We start from the raw sequence: 13,582 nt of genomic DNA on the forward strand, positions 1-13,582 counted from the left end.
ACCATGTCTTTCATTCCCTGGTAATTTTTCTATTAAGTATCATCCCAAGCCTGCCACTAATAAACTAAATGGTTACTGAACTCTGTCATGCAACAGGACGCCATATTTGGTCTCTCTCAAGACTCAGGCAGTAAACCACTGGACTTTAGTCACATCTCCTGCACTGTTAGATTCTCACAATGCTGTAGTTGCTTTCAGTGGGAATGGGAAAAAGAATGGAAAACATGAAAAACATGCACTGGAAAACAAACAAATCAAAATACCCAAAGTAGGAAATTTGTTTTCTGCTTCAGATACATCATTACAGATATGTATTTGTCTTGCGCCCACTGTACCTACTAGATTCAATTTAAGAAGCACAGCTTATCACAAATTCTGCAAATACTTATCATTTTTTCACAAATCAAAACCAGTTCTTGTGATAACCTTGCTTTGACCATTGGCTGGTTATCTACCACAAATAACTTACGCTGAGTCCATCTGTTGTCTGCACATGAGATTTCAATACATTTCCCTTTGTGAGGCTATTTTGTAATACACTGTGTCAATAACCTACATGGTAGCTTGTAAAAAATCCTGTGTTCCACAAATGAAGCCTTGGGTTGAAACAAACTGATGTCAAAATTTTCTTCATCTTCTTTCCTTAATTTAAAAGCATATGGTTCTCATATGCCTCTCGGTGGGACACACTTTAGATACTTCCTGCTGCTGGGACTACCACAAAAAGTGCACAGCCACGTTCCCATGTTCTAGAAAAACACTTCTAACAATTTACCTCAGCCTTAAAAGAATGAGGTTATAGCTGGTAATTAAGCAGTGGAGTAAGAAATAAGAAAAGGAAAAGGGCTGGCGCTTGATTTTCTGGATCACTCTCCTATCTCAGCAACAGGAATTTACCCAGCTGCCATCAATTCCAGCAGCCTACTACCATGAGTAGTACTCAGTACCTACTCATGGTACTGAGTCTTTGTTTCACACAGAAAATCAAGTAGCTTATCTCAAAAAATCCAAGCTCATCTCATTCATTATCTGAAAATTGTCAAAATAGTTAGATACTAGTAAAAAATAATTCACAGCTGCACTTTTGTTAGATAATGCCACATGCAAAACTGGTTTCACCCCTTTCAAGATGAGCATAAAAATCACATCATCATTCCAAGACCAACCACTGATCTCCTGTGTATTTTATAAAATTCTCTTCCCAGGATCTCTTCATTTCTCCTATCATACATTGTCAGTGGCAACAACAATGACAAGAAACAGCAATTTCTGGTTTCAAAACCACAAAGAAATGCCATAGATCTGATCCTTTCATTTAGAGAAACTGGAATATGAAAAGAAAATTTTATCTATGTACCTTGATACTTGAGTTTCCAAGTCTTTGGAAATCTCTCAAATAAGCAAGTTAATAATGTTTAAGAATTTAAAGACTCATGCCAGTCACAACTTGGTACCACAAAAGTTGTGCAAGAGGAAAAGAAGTACCAGTGCTCTTTCAAATTGTTTTAAATTTTAAGATTTAGTATGGATCCTTACATTTGTGCCTTGATGGTGTGTTTTAAGTCTGTGCATTTATTTCCAAGAGATTAACATTTGAATTTGTTCTCTCTTCACAGATCTCCTGGAACCCACTGATTTTTTTGCTGTGGTAAATCCAAAGGTCTTAGACATGACCAAGAAATGGAAAGGTAGAAAAAAAAGTAGTGATGATATTTCTCTTTGACAACACTGAATTTTACAAATTATGCATTACAATTGTAAATGGCTAGTATGTATTTAACCATAGAATAAAATATCAACAGAATTAATATGACATGCAATAAATGCTTCCACCAACAGGTTTCTGAGAAGTATTTCTTCAGTTTTCAAATTTTATTATCCTAGATGCTGTGTTATCAACCTCACATATGCAAAGTTCTCTGACAGGGTCCCTAAAAGAGTGACAACTAGAGACAACTATTTGAATTCATTCTCTTTTTCAAATGCCTTTGATCTATTACATTGATTTCTCTCAAAACGCAAAGTGGTGCCAGAGTTACCACTGTCATAAATGACAGCTGTAGGAAGAGCTGCATAAACTTGCAGTTTTGCCTGTTGCCAAACATTTTGTTTGTAACTCTTGTGATGCCTCAGGGTCCTTTGTGCAGAAGAACCTTAGGGTATTAGAAAACAATGGTGAAAGTTTTAAATAAATCAAAGTGCAATAGAAGACTTCTCAGAGAAATGTGCAAATATATTGAGGATATTTTTTTTAAATTAAAATTTCATAGGCCTTCACATTTAACATCCACAAATCCTCAGGACTTTAGGACAGTCAATGCAGATTTCCAAATGTCTAAGCACACTTTATCTGCACTTAAATTGCACATTTCATATGGAGTGGGTAATGTTATATGTATGTATTCACCCTGTCCTTGCCTACATAGTAACTATTCTGATTCTTTATTTTTAGTGTAGTCTACCTCTGACTTCTTCATGGAATTAAATAGACTATGTTCTTCTTCTCACCCTAATACAATACAAAATAACTATAGTGACTAAAAATCCACATATTTGGAGGGGTTTGCCTTCATGTGGCACTTCAAAGAGTTTGCTTCCCATTCAAAAAAAGCAAAGCTTCCTTCAAGAAGGAGATTTAAAAAAAACCCCACGCAGTGTTACCCTGCCTATGTACAAACAATCAAATCCCACGCGCCAGTTCCTTCTTGACTCTGCAGTCAGACACAGGACAAAAACTGCAGCACCCTGAGACAAATTGGAAGCACAAGCCTCAATAGGCAGCAATATTACAGACTAATTATACCTTTTTAAAGGCCAGTATTGTCAATCATTTACTTCCTGACTTTCCTTACATGATTTTTTTAGCCTAACACATATATCTAGCGCTGCTGGATTTCATTTCCCCACCCCTACACAGCACTGATCCACAGAAATACAGCTGGTATTCTTGCTAGAAAAATGCCAACATTATTTCAGTAACCATGCAAATAAATTCTAAGCAGAATTTTAAAGCCTGTAGTATGCAAATGAATGAACAGGTTTCTTGCATTATACTTGTTTATAGGAATGGAAAATGATAACCACTTAATAGAAAATATTTTTCATCTCACCCACAGTAGTCTGAAATTTTTCAAAACTAAATAGCAAAAGTCTCTTCTGTGCCGTTGCTTGCAATGGAATTGTGGGAGGCAGGGACATGACCAGGATGGACAGGAACAACACCAGCTACACGCACATTCTCAGAATGCTACACTATCTCATAACATCATTTTTAATTGTTACTGAGTCATGATTGTCAAGCAGCTTAAATATGTTCAAAGACAAGCAATCACCTGCTTATTTTTTTCCCATACAGAATTAGCAATGTGTGTTACAGATTGTGCCAGAGAATCTCTGATGATTGTATATATAGAGCATAAAAATAGTTACTGGCACTTGTACCACAATCACAGAGAAGGCAAAAATTCCTTATTCCCCACCTCTCCAACAACACAAAAAGCTTTTTAAAAAAAGAGAAAATTGCTGCTTGGTCTTTTGTAAAACATTATATGTGTATTAGGTTTGCATGGCCAGGTTTTGGTAGCACTGGCTGCAAGGGTGGCTCCTGTGAGAAGCTGCCAGAAGCTTCCTCCATGTCCAGCTGAGCCAATGCCAGCCAGCTCCAGAATGGACCTGCCACTGGCCAAGGCTGGGCCAACCAGAAATGGTGGGAATACCTCTGTGATAACAGATTTAAAAAGCAGGAACAAAAATTTTCTTGTATAGATGTAACCGTGGCCAAAGAAAAACAGGGTAAGGATAAGTGAGAGGAACAACTCTGCAGACACCAAGGTCAGTGGAGTGCTCCAGGCACCGTAGCAGAGGTTCCCCTGAAGCCTGTGGTGAAGCAGCTGTACCTATGCAGCCCATGGAGGTCATCAGGGATGCAGAGATCCACTTGCAGCTAGGGAGGAGACCCACACTGCAACAGGCTCCTGGCAGGGACCTGCAGACCCAAGGACAGAGGAGCCCACATTGGAGCAGGTTTCCTGGTAGGACTTCTGACCCTGTGGGGGACCCAGGTTGTACCCAGCTGTGCCTGAGGAACTGCACCCCATGGAAAAATGACCCACATTCCAGCAGTTCATGGAGAATTGCTTGTGAGATGGACTCACTTTGGAGAAGTTCAAGGAGAGCTGTCACCCATAGGGAATGTATGCTGGAGCAAGGGAAAGATCCCTTTCCCTGAGCAGCAGCAGGAACAATGTGTGGTGAACTGACCATAACCCTGCTTCCCTGCTCTGCTGAGGGGGAAGAGGTAGAACTGGGAAGATGCTTTAAGGTCTGGTTTTACTTCTTCTTACAAATAATTTACTTCTGATTTTCATAGTAAGAAATTCAAATAATATCCCAAACTTGAGTCTCTTTTGCCTTGACAGTATTTGCTGAGTGATCTCAGACCTTATCTCAATCCATGAGCTCTTCATTATATTTTCTCTCCCCTATCCAGATGCAGAGGGGAGAGACAGAAAAGCTCTGGAGGAAGTTTGGCATAGAGGGTCATCCCACTAGACTTTTTCGGGCTGAAACCCAGGAGTATAAGGGTTTTGAGGAAAGAATGGTAACTGGGAGAAGCAAAAAGGAGCTCTGCCTCAGCCAGACCCAATGCAATCCTTAGTACTCTCCTTCAGGACCGAATTCTCAGCAGTAACAGGTGTAGGGCATCCAAGGTGATAAGCTGCCTGTTCCTGGTTCATACCAATATGTAAATGTTGTGTTCTTTCAAATGTTGGTGAGAACAGAGACTTTGAGCAACCAGCTGTTATCAAAAGCTGGTGTCTATATAGTACTTACTAGCAGAAAAATGAAACAGGCAAATCGTAAAAACTCTCAGGGACTTTTGACAATATCCTTACCAGAGCCATAGCACAGCACAGAGCCTTTTGAAGCATTGGTTGCCCTTTGCTTCAATAAGAAAATTGTATTTGAAAATAAATGGCATCATATGGAGCTTAGTTTAGCAATTATTCACACTGCAGTGGAAACTGGAGCACCTAAAAGAGTTCAGGGGTCTGTTGTATTCACCACAGTATCTGGAGATAATACAAAGTTCAGAGAGCTTTCAACCTAACAAAAAAAAAAAAATGAGTTGCACAAAGAGAAAAAGGAGCATGAAAAATTCATCCAAGGCCCCACAATGGCTTGCAGGGAGGCAGGAGCAGAACAGCTGGCTGCCTCCATGGGTCCCTTTGCCCAGCCTGGAGGCAGCAGGCAGGGGTGGACTCCCTGCCTGCCCTGCTGCCCAGCAGTGGAGGAGCGCTGTGAGCTGCACCAGGAAACAGAGCCCTAGGAGAGCAGAATATGTTTCCAAGCATAAAAGCTAAAGGATTCCCAGGACCATGCTCTGTGAAAAATAGAGTACCTACAAACAAGACATATGGGAGAGTTGTCTCCAGTGAGGGCTGTATAGAAACAGCAGTTTCTGAACTTATTAAGTTTCTGAGAGCAGGTGCTTGAATTATGACAGCCAGTCTGATAATTTATTAGCCTCTTTGTGTGTGCAAGGCAGAATAAAAGGAAATCTCTGAAGGCCTTGGATAAGGTTTATTTCACACCTGCAATCCCAGGTTGGCGAGAGCAACACAGCTGCCCTTTTCCTTAACCTGCCATCAGACGTAAAAATCACATCTGAAAAATACCAGCCCATGAGGATAAAGTTTGCCTCAGTCAAGTTTTTTCAGGGGCAAGAAGGCAGACAGCGTGTTCCAGCAATATGTATCACATCTGCTGACTCTGCATGCACAGCTGTGGAAGCCACAGTGCTGCTACAGTCAACCTTGCAACCACAGGCACCCAAGTCCTTGAGAGGCATTTTACAGCCTGTGCTTTCACTTCTTCTACACCTTCTCCCCCAACCATTGTGCAAGCAGTAGTCAGAAGACCTCAGGCCCTATCTGAAACCAGAAATCAACTATAATTTGGGAAACATTGTAACAAAAATTAAATAAGATTGGAAAAAAGGAAATAATTATATTCAATGTTGCCTCCCAGCATAGTCTTTGTATGACTTAATATCCACTGAGACACTCAACAAGGTAAGGAAAAAGCTGGCAGCTTTGGGAATGGGAACAGACTCTCCCCACATCAGCAACAATTAGGTCCTTTACGGTTATTTGCAGCCAAACTTTAACATTTGAACAAATTCCATATTGTTAAGACAGTTGGATAATTCATTGTTTGACTGATTTGCCAGGTGATGCTGAATAGGCTGATGTAGACACAAATTCTTGTGTGGATGAAGATGTTAAAACTGGAACCTGCCACTAAAAAAACTGTGGTTTTTCTAGGAATAGGAAGTTTAGGTATTTTGTTGTATCTTTAATCTGATGAAAAGCAAGGCTTCCTCAGCATTCAAATCCTTAAACAATTAGGTTCAACTAACTTCAGATGGTCATATGCATATTGTTTCAGACTTTTATTTTCCATTTAATTTAAACTCTCTACATGTGGTCAGTTGGTCCAAGGTTACCTTCTGCAACGCCCCAGTTAGAAGTCCAAAATAGACCTAGGTACAGGACCTTCCTCTTGTTTTTTTCAGTGGCCATTTGGTGATTAAATCTGCAAGCTGTTGTCTCTCCAATGTGTGTTTTGCCTACCACTGTTAGTGGCATTTGTTCTCCAAACTATATTTGAGAAGTGAAAGTTTCCAACAGTGAAACGTTTCCCAGTTTTCTTTCTCTCTCACAAATAACAGCACTGAACTTTCCAGACATATCCAAGTCTAGCCTAGAGAGTTTATGACAAGATCCTAATGTTTCTAGGGTCCCTTGCCAGCTCTAAGCGGAGTTCTGCAGGGTGGAAGAACATTGAAGGGTTTTCTTCAGTCATAAATGCCAGCGGCAGAAATTAATCTTTTTTTTCTTAACTACAGCTTTATTGTATTTCCTCAGCCAGGATATGACTCTCATGTAGCCTGAGCTTTCCAGAGTGAACTCTTAATTCATAATATTGATGTGAATCTGTTCTCACTTTCTGCTTTCCCACTATTGTTTGGTTTAAACCAGAATGTGGTGACTTAGCAATAACCTTTTTCTTCTCCACAGGGAGAGTTCCTGAGCCTGTTTTGTTTTGTTTCCTTAGCTTGTGTAAACTCTGTCATGTGAGCAACATTGGTATAAAATAAATGGCTTAATTGCAAGATAAAAGGAATTCATTGTCCTATTCAGATTCAGCCAAATATTAAAACTGCTGATCCACACAGAGTCTAAATCTATTCTTTTTAAATCAGTGCCAAATGAGCACTGGTTTTAATATTCATTGTATGTGGGTTAAGTGGCTGTTGCAGGTTTTATTTATGACAGAGGTGCAAGGTGGCCTGGAACAATGTACTTTGCAACTAATGACTATGAAAAGGACATGCATTTCAGTTTGCTATTGTTCTTATTAATAAATAAAGAAACCCTCAGAACAGTGGAAAGCAGATAACGTAGCACATAATGATTCACTGCCAGCTGGAAAACATTTAATAAGAAAAAGCTGCAAAACAAGAATGAAAGACGGACCAACTGCAAGGGAGGCAAAAGAATCACCAACACACAGGAAGAGGATTACAAAAGCCTATGAATGTGAGGTTCATCAGAAATCTGTGGCATTATCCTGAAGCTGGGATGGATACAAGAGCTGTCTGAAATAAATGAGGAACCTCAGGACTTCAGTTTTTAGCGCTGAAGTCTTCTCTCGTTAGTGTCAATAACAAAAATCAGACCAAAATTCTAACGCCCTTGTTTTCAACTAATGACCCAAGGAAGGCAATAACAGAAACCCAGAGCCTGCCTAAAGTTGTCTGGTTGTTTAGAGTACATCAGACTGCAACTACTCAGAAAGACTTTTTCCCACTAGACACTGTTTTCTTAATCTTGGGTCCTTGCTTTGTTTTTCCATACAGATTCTTATTTTACAATCCAGTTTGTTAGCCTTTGTTTTCATAAAAGCATTTCTGTGGGTTTTCTATTTTTTCTCTATATGTTTGGTTACTCCATTTTTTGTTTTTACCTTCAGGGCACAGTTCCCTTTCATGCTGGTTGTTGCCCATAAGAAATTAAAAAAAAATTACTGTATATTCTCCAGCTAATCAAAGATGGAACATCCCTATCCATCATATTAAAGCTAACAGAGTCCCTGTTTCACATCATGAGGAAAGATGATATCTTTCTTCTGCTTTCTACTTATTCTTCTTTAGTGTTCAAGGCTGAACTTGCATTGGCATTGATGTGACTCAACAGCAATCATATGCAATTCTCCAAACCACCAGAATTAGATGCCCACTCAAACTAGTGGGCCAAAAGCTGGAGACTAATAACTTAAATACACATACAGCAATGTATTTTATGTGCTTATAAATGATGAAGGTCTGTCAAAGACACTTGCTACACTGGGAATTTTCTGGTGAAACAAATTTAACTGGAAAATTTAGAATCACTGAGCCTAAAATGCTTTCTAAAAATATCTAAGTTGCCACTGATGTTTAACAAAATCAAGACAGGGTCCAGACAGTAAGCCTGATAGTCTTTGGGCTTTCTAAGTCTGCTTCCAGGGTAGCCCCTGCTATACACAACACCAGAGGTGTATACCTGCGTGATGCCAAACTGTGGGTGCACTGGAAATTTAGATCATGGATACTAAGGAGCCCTAGACCCTAATTTCTAATCTCAAGGACTTTGAGAACTCAGTTTTGAAGTTTCAGAAACTATGTCAGATGCACACTAGTAAATAAATCCATTTCAAATAACTACATAAGAAAAGATTTTGAAAAGCTTTAAAAAAAATCTCTTGTTTGCTTCAGATATAGCTGAAACACCAGCTGCTGATATTTCACCATGAACAGAAGTTCCAGCGTTGGAGCACTACCTCTCAGGTATCTTGCTAAGGGGTACTTTATTGATGCTGCCTCACCAAATAAGTATCCTTCTTTGCTATGCTCATTCTATCAGAAAAAAAATTCAGAAAATTATTTTGAGCTGTTCTTTTCCATTAGTAACTACTACAGAATGCTGAAAAGCCCCTACCCCTTCCTTGCTCATCTATTGTGAAGAGACCATTTTGTTTCTGCCAGTGCTTTCAGCTGGCTGGGTGTGTGGAGGTCAGGGACGGGTGTGCTCTCTCTGCAGGCAGAGCCAGTCTGCAAAGCACAGATACCACTCCCTATTGTCTTCTGGTGCAAGCAGGAGCATGCATTTCTAATCTATTACACGATGAGAAGCAGTTCACTCTCTAAGCAACAACTTTTTGAGGACACCTGAAAAATTATATTAACACATTATCTAGGGAGGGACATTTTCTACAGAACTTAGATCCAAAGAGAATACTTTCACTCAGATGGCTGCCAATTAAGGCTTTATAATATGAAATCAATCTCTCTCTCCTCTACATATACAATCAGCATGCTGCCAGAAAAAGCTTTTTCACATGATTCTCTAAAACTGTTTTTAGATAAATTTCTAATCTTTTATGTGTTATTAACAATTTCCTTTCTTTTGATAATTCCTTGCCTTTCGCTTTTTTCACTTCTAAAGTGATGTGCTGTAGGGATGGGAACACAAATTTCCAACCTGCAGGTAGTTTTCTGTTTGTCTATTTATACAATACTTCTGTCATCAGGTGCAGTTCCCTGAGAAGCCTGAACTGTCACAGCAGACTATATGATCAGCTGAGGAAAGAATCAGATCCCACCCTGGCCAGACCCACACAACAACAATAAAAAACTTCACCTCTCTCACCTCTGTCCCTGAGCTCTCTAAGGAACCACTAAGCATCACGTGGAGAAAGCAGTTACTTGAATAGCAAGTGAATGTCATTATAACTGAAAACTAAAATTGTCTGAGGTAGGCTCCACTTCAGGTAAAATCACGAAGTAACAGTTTCCAGCAAGGGAAACAGGACTTCTAAGACTCCAGTGCTGTATCAAACATACAGCTGTGTTGTTAAGACAAGTTTCTTGCTGTTTTAACCTTTTCTTTCCACTCATTTTAAAGCCAGGTGTAGGAAGCCTGAAAGCAGAACACTTAAAATCTGCTTAAAAGTCAACTATTTTCAAATTTCCAATTCAGCAAAAATTTCAAAATGAATTTGTTCTTGTTCAAAGTGAGATAGTCTCCATCCCAGCATTTACATTTTCAGAGCACTAAAAGCATGTTTCTTTTTTTTTTTCTCTTCTATGTAATTCTGCAGTCGATGATAACTAAAATACATTTAAATTACAAATAATTCAGGATTAGACTAAAATCTGTGTCTGAAAAGTCCAGCCAACCTACGAAAAAAGAAGACAAAATTCAAAGCAAAATCAAAACAGATGGCCCAGGTGGAACTGAAATTTCATTCTACTTTCTTATTCTTCCTAGCTATCTTCCCTCAGCTTCATTTCACTCCACACTCCATCTCACAAGAAGGAAACAAACGGCCCCCAAATTAAGCTTCCTTAAGGAAGCCCATTAACAACAAGAGCAGTTTCCACCATGTTAACTCAGACTCAATAGCTCCTTTGCCCACAGAGCAAGTCTTGTCATTCAGATCTGAGTACTCCAATGTCCAGGATTAAAGGACTTTATAATCTTTATAACATTTATAACCTGAGTGTTCTTTGGCTGCCATTTTAATTTGCTTCCTACACAAAAGATTTTTAGTGAATTGTGATAATCCTTCAAAAGCAAAGTCACAGCAGTAGGTAAGAAGCACCAGCAATGAACCTGCAGGGAGGGAGGCACTTCTGCTACACGGAGGAGAGGAACAAATAAAATCCCATGAGAAGCAATAAGTAAAAAATAAGGAGGAGCATGTGTGTGTGTGTGTGTGTCTGTCTGTCTGTCTGTATGTGTAAGTTAAAAAATAATGGCAGTAGAGCTGGTAATTGCTGGGAATGGCAAGAAGCAGCCAAAAATCCCAAAACAGGAATGGACAGAATGGCCACAGCAAACTATTCTACTGGTGAAATTATAAAAGGTTTTGACAGCTGAAAATTCTCTGGGACTTTTGACAGCTCACAACAGTGCCTTGTGACAGCAAGGCACAAATTCATAGTGCATACCCTGTGACAATGCATAGTCTGTGACAATGCATACCACCAAATCTTCCTTTTTAGTAAAGAAGATATATAAACTGCCAAAGCAGCAACAGCACAGGCAGGAAAAGCAACGTGCCAGGGAGAGATACCCAGCAGTCTGACAAGGACAGCAGAAGCAGGCAGGAGCTCTCTGGATTCACAGGACAGATCCCCTCCAAACAGCCCATACCATCTCCCAAACATTGCTAAACACTTCACATGCCAGCTTACACCCAACCCACCTTGGTACCAGTGCACATCCTGCATTTATATAACAACAGGCTGGCCACCAACACCAACAGACAGTCCCCTGACAGCTTGCACAAGCCATTCAAATGCTCAAGTATTACATGCTCTATATGAAAATTGTACCAATCCTCATCCCCAAGTTCCTGGTGACTCTCAAGGTGAAAACTGTGGCCTCGTTATCTTACTCAATTACAGTAAGAAATGGATGCAACATCTTTCTACTGCTCTCCAGGCAATTTGCACATTTCCTGAATGTAATTTTGAATGCTAGTAACACCCAATCCCTGCCACACAGAAAGCAGCAGGTAAAATTTAAAAAGGCAAAAAAGTCAAAATACACAAGTATGTGCCTAGGACAAAAATGTATGAGTGACACTGTCAATATATGGATAACAGGAAGAAATGTTAGAGACCTAGAGAGTGATAAGAAACCCTAAAATAAAATAAGGGTATTTAACAGGGTCATATATATCTAGATATTTGGATTTTTTTTAATACCAAATAATTCATAATATGACAGCACCCTGTTTCACAAGGTATATGGCTCTGATATACATAGATCAAAAGCTTATGCAGAGATTTACATGAGTACATGTAGTGCAAAAACAGGTGATATCACATTTGTAGTGTAACTTCAAACTTTTTGGGGGTTTGTAAAGGAAGACTCAGTTAATTAAAGTTATAAAGCCATCATTGACAAATCTTTTTCAGCCTGACATGAGCACAGTGTTAAATTCAGGCAGCACTTTACAGCCTCTCTTTAACACTGCAGAAGAAAGCTTGCACACATATCATAGCTCTAGGATGAGCGTTTACTCCTCCTAGCACAAGTTTCCAGCCTCTGTTCCTCTCCTGGATGATGTTGTGAGCACTGTGCCCTCTTCACAGCCTCCAGACTGCCAATCCCTGATGCCCATGATGAATTACGGGAGTCATTTGCAATCTGAATGACACCCACATGACTTTTATTTACACAACTGAACTTTTATTTTCATAAGAAACCCTTGTTTCTTTTGTACTAGCAGGATAATGCTGAGGTTCAAAGAAGTTGCACATTTCTGTCATGTCCCTTGAGAGGCACATAAACTTCAACAAATGAATAAAAAAAATAACCGTCTTTTCTATGGCTTTTCCCCTCTTTAGTATCCTCCCTCTTGCCACATCCTTACTGCAGTTTTATCATGTAGTTATATTTCTATAATTCTTTCACACGTTTCCATTTTTCTTCCTCCACATTTTTTATGCTCAAATGCTGTCTAATATTTATTTGAATAGTAGATGTTACCAAGAGGAATAAGTCATGTTCAAAGCCACTTTTAACTCGCTCATGCATCACTAGTGAATGACTTGTAACAGTAGTTTGTAATAATACTGTTTACAGAAGCATTTGAGTGGTTTTCAAAAGGAACATATCTATTTATCATCTCTCACTTTCATAGAAACCCTGAATAAGAAAATTCTCATTTGAGTGTCTACCACCTCTCTTAAGCTCTCTGAAGAGCAAAGCATATTGCCTCTGACAATTTTACTTATCTTTAATCTGCTCCTGAAAATTCTATTCCAATTATCAAGAGAAACACCACATAAAATCACTACATGAACCATAAAGTCACAGTAGAAGAAGTGCCAAGCCTTCTTCTTCACAGAAAGAGCAGTTGGGCTTTGGACTGGGCTGTCCAGGGAGATGGTAGACTCAGTGTGCTTGGAAATGTTTAGGGAAAGACTGGGTGTAGCACTTGGTGTCACATTATAATTGACAGGGTGGTGTTTGGTCATAGGCTGGACTTTATGATCTCAAAGGTCTTTCCTAATCTAGCTGATTCTGTAATAACAATGAATATCCAGAAAAGATATCAGGCTAGTATGTGAATAAAAAAAAGCCTAGAAACTGAGTTGTGATGTCCTCTTACCCTTTTGCTGCCTTATGAAATTATTCAGAGAAATTCAGATACAGAGATACCAGAACCAGGTAAACAACCTGGGCTTGTATACATAAAGAGATTTTTTTTATGGTGACATACAAAAATGAGACATTGAAATCAGCTGGCTGAACCAGTATTTAGATACAGCAAACATGAAAATGCTTCCAAGAACCAGAGGCAGACTTGGTTGCAGGCCATGAAGCTGCTTGCATTGTTTGATACCTTTTGAAAAGACTGAGGTTTTCATTTGTTTGAAAAGTAAATGCATTTGGCCTTCATATTAAGGTGAACTCTGCTAGAGTGGAGCTTACTGCAGCAGGCTGGAATGCAGAGTGGG

Source organism: Camarhynchus parvulus, chromosome 2 (assembly GCF_901933205.1).
Source record: "Camarhynchus parvulus chromosome 2, STF_HiC, whole genome shotgun sequence".
Lineage (NCBI taxonomy): Eukaryota > Metazoa > Chordata > Aves > Passeriformes > Thraupidae > Camarhynchus > Camarhynchus parvulus.